General features: G+C 37.7%; 1 long non-coding RNA gene across 1 annotated transcript in view; it reads left to right on the forward strand.

Moving 5' to 3' along the window:
• Positions 1-1,556: 1,556 nt before the first annotated feature.
• LOC129624067 (uncharacterized) overlaps positions 1,557-15,628 on the forward strand; it is a 62,962-nt gene continuing 48,890 nt past the window's right edge. Inside the window, exons 1-2 of the long non-coding RNA XR_008700721.1 lie at positions 1,557-1,626; positions 4,342-4,436. This is a non-coding gene — a long non-coding RNA (uncharacterized LOC129624067). The remainder of the gene's footprint in view (positions 1,627-4,341; positions 4,437-15,628) is intronic.

Consider the following 15,628-nt stretch of genomic DNA (forward strand, 5'->3'; position numbering starts at 1 on the left):
TCAATCACTGATTTTCAGAGCTTGCTCAAACTCATATCCATTGAGTCAGTGATGCCATCCAACTATCTTATCCTCTGTCATCCCCTTCTCCTCCCACCTTCAATCTTTGCCAGCAACAGGGTCTTTTCAAATGAGTCAGTTCTTCGCATCATGTGGCCAAAGTATTGGGGTTTCAGCTTCAGCATCAGTCCTTCCAATGAATATTCAGGACTGATCTCCTTTAAGATTGACTGTTGGATCTCCTTGTTGTCCATTGGACTCTCAAGAGTCTTCTCAACACCAGAGTTCAAAAGCATCAATTCTTCGTTGCTCAGCTTTCTTTATAATCCAACTCTCACATCCATACATGACTACTGGAAAAACCATAGCTATTACTAGATGGATCTTTGTTGGCAAAGTAATGTCTATGCACATAGTGACTTCCTTCAAACAGTACAACATTGAAAAGGGGAAAAGAGTGACATTAAAATGAAGAAATCTTACAAACACTATCTCAGTCAGGCCATCAAGGTCAAAATCAACAGTGATAACCCATACTTAAAGAATATTCGCTTGGTATGGTGTGATGATAGTGATATATTTCCACTGGGTCTGCCTTCCAAAATAACACTCCCATGTGAATCATGGGAAATATACCAGACACATCTCAGTTGAGGAAAATTCTAAAAGATATCAGAATTAGTCCTCAAAACCAGAATGGTCATCTAAAACAAGGAAAGTCTGAGAAAACTGTCACAGCTAAAGAAGCCTATGGAGACATGTTAAGGAAATGTAACGCAGTATCCTGGGTGGGATCCTGGAGCAGTAAAAGATATGTAAAAAGCAAGAAAACTTAAATAAAGTAAGATGTTTTGTTAATAATTGCTGCTGCCACAGTAAGTCGCTTAGTCATGTCTGCATCTTTGTGAACCCATGGACTGTAGCCTGCAAGGCTCCTCTGTCCATGGATTTCTCCAGGCAAGAATACCAGAGCGGGTTGCCATTCCCTTCTCTAGAGGATCTTCCCAACCCAGGGATCAAAGCCAGGTCTCCCATATTGTAGGCAGATTATTTTACCACTGAGCCAACATGGAAGCCTTTGTTAATAATAACATACCTTTATCTGTTCAATAATTACACACACACACACACAAAACTAATAATATAAGATGTTAACAGTGATGAAAATTGTGTATGAGATACAGGGAGCTCTCTGTACTTTCAATTCTTTTCAATTTTTTTCAATTTAGAATAAGTTTATTGGAAACAGCTATACATTACAAACATCAAATAGTGTACTGTTTAGGGATTTGTGTTTTGTGAAGTTAAGAAATACATTTTAAAATAAGTTTGAAGGCATGGCAAAGTGGTAGGTACTAATACTACAAGTCAGAAGTTTTGGATTTCAATCCTATTTACTCAGTTAGACATTGAAACTTATTTATAAATGATCTTCCTTTATCTTCTTTGAGCTATTTAATAAGCCAACATCAAATTTTATTTTTTTTAATTTTTTTTATTTTTAAACTTTACATAATTGTATTAGTTTAAATTTATTTTTTGCTTTTATTTTCAGGCAAGAAGATCTATGCCTAATCACATCAAAGTTTAAAAATTCAGTCTAACAACAAAGGTCCAAATCTGCTGGTATCTATCTCTTGGTATTGTACAATCAATTAACTTCTTTGGATTTCTTATCTTTAATGGTTAAAAAAAAAATGTATGAGTAGTTGGGAACCTTACCATTACTTCAGTTTATACTACATAAAGTTATCAGTTTATTTTTAAAAGAACAACCTACAGTGAAAAATGTCAAAGACCAAAAAATGTTACTTCAGCAGTTAAATTTATTAAGGCAATAAGATATCTTTCAAGACTCAGTGCACATAGACCTTAATTGTCCCACCGACATACAACCACAGCACATTAAGGACACACCTGTCATAACATTTAGTTTACTGTATTGCAATTATCTCTTTCCTTACCTCTGTCCGCACTAGAGTAAATACCAAATTTGAGAATGTGTACTCAAAATAGAAATGTAATTTAAAAGAATATTCTCAATCAGAGGAAAGACTAAGCTGTAAAGTGAACTTGCCCATGCAAGATCATGTTCTCATTAAAATTTCAGGGGATTATCAGAGAAATGCAAATTAAAACTACAATGAGGTACCATTTCACGCCAGTCGGAAAGGCTGCGATCCAAAAGTCTACACGCAATAAATGCTGGAGAGGATGTGGAGAAAAGGGAACCCTCTTACACTGTTGGTGGGAATGCAAACTAGAATAGCCACTATGGAGAACAGTGTGGAGATTCCTTAAAAAACTGGAAATAGAACTGCCATACGACCCAGCAATCGCACTGCTGGGCATACACACCAAGGAAACCAGAATTAAAAGAGACAGGTGTACCCCAATGTTCATCACAACACTGTTTATAATAGCCAGGACATGGAGACAACCTAGATGTTCATCAGCAGATGAATGGATAAGAAAGCTGTGGTACATATACACAATGGAGTATTACTCAGCCATTAAAAGGAAGACATTTGAATCAGTTCTAATGAGGTGGATGAAACTGGAGCTGATTATACAGAGTGAAATAAGCCAGAAAGAAAAACACCACTACAGTATACTAGCACATATATATGGAATTTAAAAAGATGGTAACGATAACCCTGTATGCGAGACAGCAAAAGAGACATAGATGTATAGAACAGTCTTTTGGACTCTGTGGCAGAGGGGGGAGGATGATTTGGGAGAATGGCATTGAAACATGTATAACATCATATATGAAATGAATTGCCAGTCCAGGTTCAATGCAGGATACAGGAAGCTTGGGGCTGGTGCACTGGGATGACCCAGAGGGATGATATGGGGAGAGAGGTGGGAGGGGGGTTCAGGATTGGGAACATGTGTACACCCATGGAGGGTTCATGTTGATATATGGCAAAAACCAATGCAATATTGTAAAATAATTAGCCTCTAATTAAAATAAATACATTTAAATTAAAAATTTTTTTTCAGGGGACACATTTTAGCTCCATATACCTTGGACCTTACCAAAGATATTTGTAGAATTGAGCAGAATGTGACATAAACACAGAAAACTATAGAGAAACAAAGTCAACTAAAACAGGAGAAAGAAAAGCATACTAAAAGAAAATAAAGACAAATCAATGCAAAAGAACTTAAATGAAAGAACAGAGGGATGAAACAAATCCAACAAAAATTTTGTACTTTTGTGTGTACTTTTGAAAGAAGAAACTATAAACCACTGCTTAGCAAAGAGAATGTGGGCCTCCTCTCCAGTATTTCAGAGGTTAATAATGGGCAAATAAATGGATAAGAGATAAGATATAAATGCCATCCAGCAAAGTATATGCCCTGATTATAGGCCTGTACAAGTAAGATAAATAGAAAGGTCAATAGATCAAATATGTAGTTTAATCAGTAAATTATGTAAATGAGCACAAATAATATACACCCTACAACTTGTGAACAGTAAATCTTTCAATTCCATTAGTCAAAATTAGGTACATTTACAAGAGTTAAATATGCTCTTAAAACAGCAAGATTGGGGAAAAAGAAGAAAAGTATAATATTCCAAGTTTGGAGCCTCTGCCTTGCTTAGATCCCAGAAAATGTTGGCAGATAAGCTCCCAGTCTTAAAGAAATTGCCTTTAAGAGGTTTTTACTCTCTTCCATAGCAAATAGAAGCAAACAAATAAAAACTAAAAAGAAAGCAAAAACAAATAATAGGCAATGAAAACCATCCAAAATAGGTAGAAATCGGAAGAAATGAAAGTATTTGGTGAGGTTGCTACTTTTTTTGTTTTCTTTTCTTTCCTTCTTTCCCCCTCCCCGTCCCTCCACCCCTCCGCCCCCAGCCTTTTGCCAGAGGGAAGGTGCCAGGTGATGTCATGAACACTAAAATTTGGGAAGAAACTTGCAGTTCTATGGACTTGAAGATTCGAGCACAGATTTCAGGATTCCCATGGCCTCTGGACAGTGCTGAAGGAAAACCTGAAAGAACAGAGCCAAGAAAGGGAGTCTAACTCTGTGTCTAGACTCAGTATGAACTGTGTATAGACCCAAAAACAATTTGGAAGCTTCTATATGGTGGGTGGATTCTAAGAAGAGTAGCTGAAGATGTAAAATTACATTGAGATTTTACCTTCTGGCAACTGAAAAGACAGTTTGAGTTTGAAATCAGACTGCTATCTCTATTTTCTCATTTGTATTTTGCCAAAGTTTTTAGCTCATTTAAATCATACAGTAATTCTATGCAGCACATAGTATATTTTTGTATATGTTTAGTACTTATATGTTTGTTTATATTGTATTTTTATCCCTATTCAGAAAACATCTGAAATACTACTTTTAAACGGAGATGAGAAAGGATCTGAGAAAGAAACAAAAATAGGTTAACACATTGACTTACCAAGTGACAGAAGGTAAGAAAAAGTATGTTTCAAATTTTCATGTTTAGTAATATAGTGTTATCCAATATTAAGAATCTATCAAAAAGTTGTTTCATGAGAAACCTTACCAGTGAGTTAACAAAAGTGATATTCAAATATTTAGAAACCAAAAATTTAACTGCTGCAGAAAAATTGTGTGTCCAATTCAATAACCATGTATAAGCACAGCATTACAATCTTAGTTGTGTAGGTTTGTTCGTTTCAGTTCAGAAACTCAGTAACTAACTCTTTGTGACCCAATTGACTGCATCATGATAGGCTTTTCTGTCCATTATCAACTCTTGGAGCTTGCTCAAACTCATGTCCGTGCAGTTGGCAATGCCATCCAACCATTTCATCTTCTGTTGTTCCCTTCTCTTCATGACTTCAATCTTTCCCTGGATCAGGGTCTTTTTCAATGAGTCAGTTTTTTGCATCAGGTGGACAAAGTATTGGGACTTCAGCTTCAGCATCAGTCCTTCCAATGAATATTCAGGACTGATTTCCTTTAGGATGGACTGGTAGGATCTCCTTGCAATCCAAGGCGCTCTCAAGAGTCTTCTCCAACGCCACAGTTCAAAAGCATCAATTCTTCAGCACTCAGCTTTCTTTGACTTCCCTGGTGGCTCATATGGTAAAGCATCTGCCTACAATGCGGAAGACCCAGGTTCAATCCCTGGATTGGGAAGATCTCCTGGAGAAGGAAATGGCAACTCACTCCAGTATTCTTGCCTGGGAAATCCCATGGACGGAGGAGCCTATAGGCTACAGTCCATGGGTTCGCAAAGAGTTGGACATGACTGAGCCACTTCACTTTACTTCAGCTTTCTTTATGGTCCAACTCTTTCTCACATCCATACATGACTACTGGAAAAACCATAGTTTTTACTAGATGGACTTTTGTCAGCAAAATAATATCTATGCTTTTTAATATACTATCTAGATTGGTCATACCTTTTCTTTCAAGGAGCAAGCATTTTTTTTTTTTTTAATTTCATAGCTTCAATCACCATCTGCAGTGATTTTGGAACCCAAGAAAATTAAGTCTGTCACTGTTTCCATTGTTTTCCAGTCTATTTTCCATGAAGTGATGGGACCAGAAGCCATTATCGTCATTTTTTGAAGACTGAATTTTAAGCCAGCTTTTTCATTTTCCTCTTTCACTTTCATCAAGAGGCTCTTTAGTTCATCTTCGTTTTCTGCCATAAGGGTGGTGTCTTCTACATATATGAGGTTATTCATATTTTCCCAGCAATTTTGATTTAAAGCTGTGCTTCATCCAGCCTGGTATTTCATATGATGTACTCTGCATATAAGGTAAATAAGCAGGGTGACAACATACAGCCTTGACATTCTCCTTTTCCAATTTGGAACCAGTTCGTTGTTCCATGTCTGGTTCTAACTGTTTCTTCTTGACCTGCATACTGGTTTCTCAGGAGGCAGGTAAGGTGGTCTTACATTCCCATCCTTGAAGAATTTTTAACAGTGTTTTGTTCCACACAGTCAAAGGTTTTTGCATACTCAATAAAGTAGAATTAGATATTTTTCTAGAACCTCTTTTTTTTTTTTTGATGATTCAGTGGATGTTGGCAATTTGATCTCTGGTTCCTCTGACTTTTCTAAAACCACTTGAACATCTGTAAGTTCTCGGTTCACATACTGTTGTAGCCTGGCTTGGAGAATTTTGAGCATTACTTTGCTGGCATATGAAATGAGTGCTATTTGTGAGGCAGTTTGAACATTCTTTGGCATTGTCTTTCTTTCATATTTGAATGAAAATTGAGATTTTCTAGTGCTGTGGCCACTGCTGCATTTTCCAAACTTCCTGGCATATTGAGTGCAGCACTTTAATAACATCATCTTTTAGGATTTGAAATAGCTCAACTAGAATTCCATCACCTCCATTAGCTTTGTTCATAGTGAAGGCCCACTTGACTTCGCATTCCAGGATGTCTGGCTCTAGGTGAGTGATCACACCATCATGGTTATCTGGGTCATGAAGATCTTTTTTGTAGAGTTTTTTTTTGTGTATTATTGCCACCTCTTCTTAATATCTTCTGCTTCTGTTAGATCCATGCTGTTTCTGCACTTTATTGTGCCCATCTTTGCATGAAATGTTCCCTTGGTATCTCTAATTTTCTTGAAGAGATCTCTAGTCTTTCCCATTCTATTGTTTTCCTCTATTTGTTTGCATTGATTACTGAGAAAGGCTTTCTTATCTCTCCTTGTTATTCTTTGGTTCTGCATTCAGATGGGTATATCTTTCCTTTTCTTCTTTGCCATTCACTTCTCTTCTTTTCTCTGCTATTGTAAGCTCTCCTCCTTTTCTTGGCAATGATCTTGATCAGTTCCCCCCATACAATTTTACAAATGTTTGTCCATAGTTCTTCAGGCACTCTGTCTATCAGATATAACCCCTTGAATATATTTGTCACTTCCACTGCTTAAACATAAAAGGGTTTGATTTAGGTGATACCTGAATGGTTTAGTGATTTTCCCTACTTTCTTAATTTTAAGTCTGAATTTTGCAATAAGTAGTTCATGATCTGTCCGAAGTCAGCTCCCAGTCTTGTTTTCACTGATTGTATACAGCTTCTCCTTCTTCAACTGCAAAGAACAGAATCAATCTGATTTCAGTATTGACCATCTGGTGATGTCCATTTATAGAGTTGTCTCTTGTGTTGTGGGAGAAGGTGTTTGCTATAACCACTGAGTTCCCTTGGCAAAACTTTTTGTATGTCTGTATTTACACACAATACATGAAAAATCAAGGAGGTGGGGCGGTTCCAAGATGGCAGAGGAATAGGTTGGGTTGACCAATTTCTCCCCCACAAATTCATCAAAACATCATCTGAATGCTGAGCAACTTCCAAAAAACAACTCCTGATCTCTAGCAGAAAACACCAAGCACCCAGACCCAGAAAGGCAGCCCAATCTCTTCAAAAGGAGATAGGACAAAATATAAAAGACAAAAACTGAGACATGAGATTTAGGGGCAGAGACCTGTTCTTGGGAGGGTGTCAGGAAGGAGAAGTCTCCACACAGTAGGAAACCCTCTTACAGCTGTGTCTTTAGGGAGTTTTGGGATCTCAAAGGACAACATAACCCACAATCAGGAGGAAAAAAAAAAAAAAAAAAAAGACCCACACAATACACACCTAACCACAAATGCCAGCAAAGAAGTGACCCAGAAGCTCACATCTGCCACTAGGGAATGAGGGTTGGGCAGGAAGGCACAGGCTGCATCATTGATCCTTTGGGTAAGGACCAGGCTTGAATGCCCTGAGGACAATCTGAGGGAGCAAATGTAAGATAGGAACCCTATCCGCGGGTTCCCCTGAGAGACCAAAAAAAGAAAATGTCTTTCTGTGAAAGGTTCTAACCGCTTCACTGTGACGGCTGGTGAGCTCACAGAACAAAAGATTGACTAACATCAAAGGAAAGCAAGCTGGCTACCTGATAGGGCCCTCCCTCCACAGAGGCAGGCAGGCAGGCAAGCCACAGCCAGAGCCAGAAGGCAAGGGGCTACTGCAATCTTGGCCCCAGAGACGGCATCATCCATCAAACTAAGACCAGACTCCCAGTTGCTAACCTCATCTTACTGGGATCCTGTACGGTTGACATCTCCCAGGAGTTCTGCAGACTGAGATCACCTCTGCAGAGGAGAAACCTGGAACACCTGGGACTGTGTTCTCACAGCATACCCAGGAAACTGAGCAGCAGGGACCAGGCAGGTGAATAAGATGCACAGTCCACCTGGGACAGTGCACTGGACAACTACCGGTTGCTTGAGCTGCTCGGACCTGGGAGGGGCACAAAACGCACAACCCATCTGGGTCTGTGCCCTTGTGGAGCACTTGAGAACCTGGGAAGTGCATGAAATGCAGGGCTCACTTTGGACAGTGCCCTTGCTGAGCACCCTGGAGACTGAGCAGTGTAGACCCAGGAAGCACACGCTGCTTTGGGCTATGGCAAATCAAGTGTGGTCCATCCACTGTGAGCACTCCCTACACATGCAATGTTATTTGTTTGCAGTGTTCCTCCCTCCCCACAAAACAACTGAGTAAGGGAGACTAAATAAGTGGACACTTTCTCCCCCTCGTGTCAAAGCAGAAATTAGACACTGAAGAGACTTGCAAACAGAGGAATCCAAAATAAACAAAGAAGGCTAATTACTTTACAATATTGTATTGGTTTTGCCATACATCAAAAGGTGTTAAAATAAATAAATTTATATTAAAAAAATTAAAAAAAAATAAACAAAGCAGGGAGAACTGCTCTGGAAGTAATAGGTGCAACAGATTAAAATACTGCATTTAATACTGGAGACATTTGAGGGGCATCTATAGACCTTGAGAACAAGTACAAGCCAGAATAAGGGATTATCTGACACTGAACTGACCACACATTACCCACAACAGCGCCAGAGAAATTCCTAGATATATTTTCACTATTATCAATTTTAACTTTAAATAAAATATTTAGTTCTTTATTACTTTTTTAACTTTAATTTTTGTAGCCTTCTATGATCTTTCCAAAAAAAAACCCACTATTTTTAAAACAAATTTCATATTTTTAAAAATTATTGTGATTGATTATGTTTTATATTTTATATAGTATTTTTTAGAGTCTAACCTCTATTCTAGGTTTTTAATGTTTGCTTTTTGGTATTTGTTATCAATTTTATACCTCTAAGAATCTAATCTTCAGTATCCATTTTCACTTAGGGATTTGATTGCCAGCTTGGCTTCTCTCTCTTCTTTTGACCCTCTCTTTTCTCCTCCAGGTCACCTTTATCTCCTTCCTCCCTCTTCATTTCTCTACATAACTCTGTGAATCTCTCTAGGTGTTCCTGGCTGTGGAGAATTGTTTCACCAATAAAGCTAGGGGTTTTATCTTCTATGCTGTATGGATGGAGAAGTCTTGAGGCTACTGTAAGAGAAAGATCAAAAGCCAGAGGCAGAGGGCTTAACTCCAAAACTTAAGAACATCAGAGACCTCCTGACTCCAGGGAATATTAATACACAAGAGGTCACCCCAAAAAAAGCAAGCTCCAACCAAGAGCCAACAGGATCCAGTGCAAGACACACCATGATAATTCTCCAGCAAAACAGGAATACAATCCTGAACATTAAAAGAAGGGCTGCATAAAGCCATGCTAAACCCATAGGCACTGAAAAGCTCACTACTGGACACTGCACTGCATTCCAGAGAGAAGAGATCCAGTTCCACCCAGCAGTACAATTTGTCTGTACACAAACTCCTCCAACCAGGAAACCTTGACACCAATTAGTCCAACCCTACCCACAGGGAGCAGACTCCACAGTTTGAAAAGGCAGAGAAATATTCAGCAGGTGAAGAAACATGATAAAAACCCACCAAACCAAACAAAAGAGGAGGAGATAGGGAGTCTATCTGAAAAAGAATTCAGAATAATCAAAGTAAAGATGGTCCAAAATCTTGAAAGCAAAATGGAGCTACAAATAAATAGACTAGAGACAAGGGTTGAGAAGATGCAAGAAATGTTTAACAAGGACCTAGAAGACATAAAGGAGAGTCAGTCAATAATGAATAATGCAATAATTGAGATTAAAGCACTCTGAAGAGAACCAACAGTAGAATAACTGAGGCAGAAGAAAGGATAAGTGAAGTGGAAAATAGAGTGGTAGAAATAAATGAAGCAGAGAGGAAAGAGAAAACAAATAATTAAAAGGAATGAGGACAACCTCAGAGACCTCTGGAAAAAAGTTAAATGCCCCAACATTCGAGTAATATATGTCCCAGAAGAAGAAGACAAAAAAGAAAGCACATGTGAAAATACTTGTGGAGATAATAGTCAAAAACTTCCCTAATACGGGGAAGAAAATAGCCACCCAAGTCCAAGAACCCAGAGAGCTCCAAACAAGATAAATCCAAGATGAAACACTCCAATACACATATTAATCAAACACAAAGAGCAAATATTAAAAGCAGCAAGGGAAAAGTAACAAATAACACACAAGGGATCCGCATAAGGATAACAGCAGATCTTTCAACAGAAACTCCAGGGCAGAAGGGAATGGAAGGATATACTTAAAGTAATGAAACAGAAAAAATCTTCAACCAAGATTACTGTACCCAGAAAGGATCTCATTCAGATATGAAGGAGAAATCAAAAGTTTTACAGACAAGCAAAAGCTGAGAGAATTCAGCACCAGCAAACCAGCTCTGCAACAAATGCTAAAGGATCTTCTCTAGACAAGAAACACAGTAAAGGCTTATAAAAACAAACCAAAACAACAAAGTAAATGGTAACAGGATCATACTTATAAATAATTACCTTAAATGTAAATGGGTTAGATACTCCAACCTAAAGACAAAACTGACTGAATGGATACAAAAGCAAATCTCTATATATGCTGTCTGAAAGAGACCCACCTCAAACCTAGGGACACATACAGACTGAAAGTGAAGGAACAGAAAAAGATATTTAACGCAAATGGGGACCACAAGAAAGAAAGAGTAGCAGTACTCATATTCGATAAAAATAGACATTGAAATAAGGACTGTGATAAGAGACAAAGAAGGACACTTCATAATGATCAAAGGATCAATCCAAGAAAAAGATATAGCAAGTTTAAATATACCCAACATAGTGAAGTGAAATCTCTCAATTGTGTCCAACTCTTTGCAACCCTGTGGACTGTAGCCTACCAGGCTCCTCTGTCCATAGGATTTTCCAGGCAAGAATACTGGAGTGACTTGCCATTTCCTTCTCCAGGGGATCTTCCTGACCCAGGGAGGAAGACTCAAACCTGGGTCTCCTGCATTGGATGCAGACGTTTTACTGTCTGAGCCACGAGTATGTAAAGAAAATGCTAGCAAGTATGAAATGAGAAATAAACAGTAACACAGTTATAATGTGGGGTTTTAAAACCCCATCATGTGGATAGTTCAATGAAACAGAAAATTAGCAAGGAAACACAAGTTCTAAATGATAATACTGATACAGTGCACCAGTTAGACCTAACTGATATCTATAGGGCATTTCACCCCAAAACAACAGAATTCACCTTTTTTCAAGTGAACACTGAACATTCTCCAGGAGAGATCACATCCTGGACCATAAATCTAGCCTTGGTAAATTTAAAAATAATTGAAATCATTTCAAGCATTTTTTTCTTTTTTTGATCAAAATGCAGTAAGTTTAGAAATCAACTTCAGGAAAAAAAAAAAGTACAAACATATAAAACATATAGAGGCTAAATAACATGCTTCTGAATAATCAAAATATCACAGAAGAAATCAAAAAGGAAATAAAAATGTGCTTACAAACGAAAATGAAAACACAACAGCTCAACACTTATGGGATTCAGTAAAACCAGTGCTGAGGAAGATTCATAGCAATATAAGCCTACCTCAAGAAACAAGAGAAACATCAAATAAACAACCTAACATTACATCTAAAGCAACTAGAAAAAGAAAAAAAGAATACCCCCAAAGTTAGTAGAAGGAAAGGAATCATAAAAATCAGCAGAAAAAGATGAAAAAGAAATGAAGGAGACTATAGTAAAAATCAACAAAATTAAAAGCCAGTTCTTTGAGAAGATAAATGAAATAGACAAACTATTAGCCAGACTCATCAAAAAAAAAAAAAAAGGAGAAAAATCAAATCAATAAAATTAGAAATTAAAGTGGAGAAATCACAACAGACAATACTACAGAAACACAAAAGATCTAAAGAGACAACTATGAGCAATTATATGCTAATAAAGTGGATAATCTGGAAGAAATGGGCAATTTCTTAAAAAACCTTCCACAGCTAAACCAGGAAGAAATAGAAAATCTTAACAGGCCCATCACAAGCACAGAAATCAAAACTATAATAAAAAAAAAATCTTCCAACAACAACAACAACAAAATCCAAGGACCAGATGGCTTCACAGGTGAATTCTACCAAAATCTTAGAGAAGAGCTAGCATCTATCCTACTCAAACTCTTCCAGAATATTGCCTAGGAAAGTGAACTCCCAAACTCATTCTATGAGGCCACTCATCACCCTAAAACCAAAACCAGACAAAGTGCCACAAAAAAAGAAAACTACTGACCAAAATGACTGATGAACATAGATGCAAAAATCCTCAACAAAATTACAGCAAACAGAATCCAACAACATATTAAAAAGATCACATATCACCACCAAGTGGGCTTTATCCTAGGGATGCAAGGATTCTTCAATATTCACAAATCAAACAATGTCATACACCACATTAACAAATTAAAAGATAAAAAACATGTGATTATCTCAATAGATGCAGAGAACGCCTTCGGCAGAATTTAATACCCATTTATAATACAAGCCCTCCATAGTGCAAGCATAGAAGGAACATAATTCAACATAATAAAACCTATATTTGATAAGCCCACAGCAAAGTTTTCACCTTAATGGTGAAAAATTGAAAGCATTTCCTTTAAAGGCAGGAACAAGTCAAGGGTGCCCACTCGCACCTCTACTATTCAACATACTTTTGGAAATTTTAGCCATAGAAATCAGAGAAGAAAAATAAATAAAAGGAATCCAGATTGGAAAAGAAGTAAAAATCTCACTGTTTGCAGATGACATGATCCTCTACATAGAAAACCCTAAAGAACACCAGAAAATTACTAGAGCTAAACAATGAATATAATAAAGCTGCAGGATATAAAATTAATACACAGAAATCCCTTACATTCCTTTACACTAATGATGAGAAAACAGAAGGAGAAATTAAGAAAACAATCCCATTCACCATTTCAACGAAAACAATAAAATACTTAGGAGTAAATTTACCTAAAGAACCAAAATATTATATATAGAAAACTATAAAATACTGATGAATGACATCAAAGATTACACAAACACATGGAGAAATATACCATGTTTATGGATTGGGAGAATTAATAGAGTGAAAATTAGTATATGACCCAAAGCAATCTATAGATTCAACTCAATTCCTACCAAACTACCAATGGTATTTTTCACATAACTAGAACAAAAAAATTCACAATTTGTATGGAAACACAAAAAAACTCGAATAGCCAAAGCAATCTTGAGGAAGAAGAATGGAACTGAGGAATCAACCTGCCTGACTTCAGACTATACTACAAAGCTACAAGTACGGTAGCTACAAGTATGGTACCATACTGTCATCAATACTGTCTTGATGACAGTATGGTACTGTCACAAAGACAGAAATATAGATCAGTGGAACAAAATAGAAAGCCTACAGATAAATCCACACACCTATGGATGCCTTATTTTTGACAAAGGAGGAAAAAATATACAATGGAGAAAATATAATCTCTTTAACAAGTGGTGTTGGGAAAACTGGTTAATCACCTGCGAAAGAATGAAACTAGAGTACTTGCTAACACCACACACAAAAATAAACTCAAAATGGATTAAAGATTTAAATGCAAGACCAGAAATTATAAAACTCTTAGAGAAAAACATAGACAGAAAACTCTGACAAAAATCACAGTAAGATCCTGTATGCTCCACCTAACAAAGTCATGGAAATAAAAACAAAAATAAACAAATGGTACCCATTGAAGCTTAAAATATTTTGCACAATAAAGGAAACTATAAGAACGCCAAGAAAACAACCTTCAGAATAGGAGAAAATAATAGCAAGCAAAGCAACTGACAATTAATCACCAAAATATAAAAGCAGCCCATGAAGCTCAGTGCCAGAAAAATAAATGACAAAGTCAAAAAATGGGCCAAAGAACTAAACAGAAATTTCTCCGAAGAAAACATACAGATGGCTAACAAAGAGATGAAAAGATGCTCAACATCACTCATTATTAGAGAAATGTAAATAAAAACCACAGTTCAGTTCAGTTCATTTCAGTAGCTCAGTCGTGTCCGACTCTTTGCAACCCCATGAATTGCAGCACGCCAGACCTCCCTGTCCATCACCAACTCCCGGAGTTCACTCAAACTCATGTCCATCGAGTCGGTGATGCCATCCAGCCATCTCATCCTCTGTCGTCCCCTTCTCCTCTTGCTCCCAATCCCTCCCAGCATCAGGGTCTTTTCCAATGAGTCAACTCTTCGCATGAGGTGGCCAAAGTACTGGCGTTTCAGCTTCAGCATCATTCCTTCCAAAGAAATCCCAGGGCTGATCTCCTTCAGAATGGACTGGTTGGATCTCCTTGCAGTCCAAGGGACTCTCAAGAGTCTTCTCCAACACCACAGTTCAAAAGCGTCAATTCTTCGGTGCTCAGCTTTCTTCACAGTCCAACTCTCACATCCATACATGACTACTGGAAAAACCATAGCCTTGACTAGATGGACCTTTGTTGGCAAAATAATGTCTCTGCTTTTTAATATACCTTCTAGGTTGGTCATAACTTTCCTTCCAAGGAGTAAGTGTCTTTTAATTTCATGGCTGCAGTCACCATCTGCAGTGATTTTGGAGACCCAAAAAAGAAAGTCAGCCACTGTTTCCACTGTTTCCCCATCTATTTCCCATGAAGTGATGGGACGAGATGCCATGATCTTCATTTTCTGAATGTTGAGCTTTAAGCCAACTTTTTCACTTTCCACTCTCACTTTCATCAAGAGGCTTTTTAGTTCCTCTTCAGTTTCTACCATAAGGGTGGTGTCATCTGCATGTCTGAGGTTATTAATATTTCTCCTGGCAATCTTGATTCCAGCTTGTGCTTCTTCCATTCCAGAGTTTCTCATCATGTGCTCTGCATATAAGTTAAATAAGCAGGGTGACAATATACAGCCTTAACATACTCCTTTTCCTATTTGGAACCAGTCTGTTGTTCCATGTCCAGTTCTAACTGTTGCTTCCTGATCTGCATATAGGTTTCTCAGGAGGCAGTTCAGGTGGTCTGGTATTCCCATCTCTTTCAGAATTTTCCACAGTTGATAAAAACCACAATGAAATATCAAATTACACTGGTCAGAATGGCTGCCATCAAAAAATCTACAAACAATAAACGCTGGAGAGGGTGTAGAGAAGGAAAAAAAAAAAAAAAAAACTCTCTTACACTGTTGGTGGGGATGCAACCTAATACAGCCACTATGGAGATGTAAAATATCATGTATGAAACGAGTTGCCAGTCCAGGTTCGATGCAGGATACTGGATGCTTGGGGCTAGTGCACTGGGATGACCCAGAGGGTGGTATGGGGAGGGAGGAGGGAGGAGGG

Source organism: Bubalus kerabau, chromosome 12 (assembly GCF_029407905.1).
Source record: "Bubalus kerabau isolate K-KA32 ecotype Philippines breed swamp buffalo chromosome 12, PCC_UOA_SB_1v2, whole genome shotgun sequence".
NCBI lineage: Eukaryota > Metazoa > Chordata > Mammalia > Artiodactyla > Bovidae > Bubalus > Bubalus kerabau.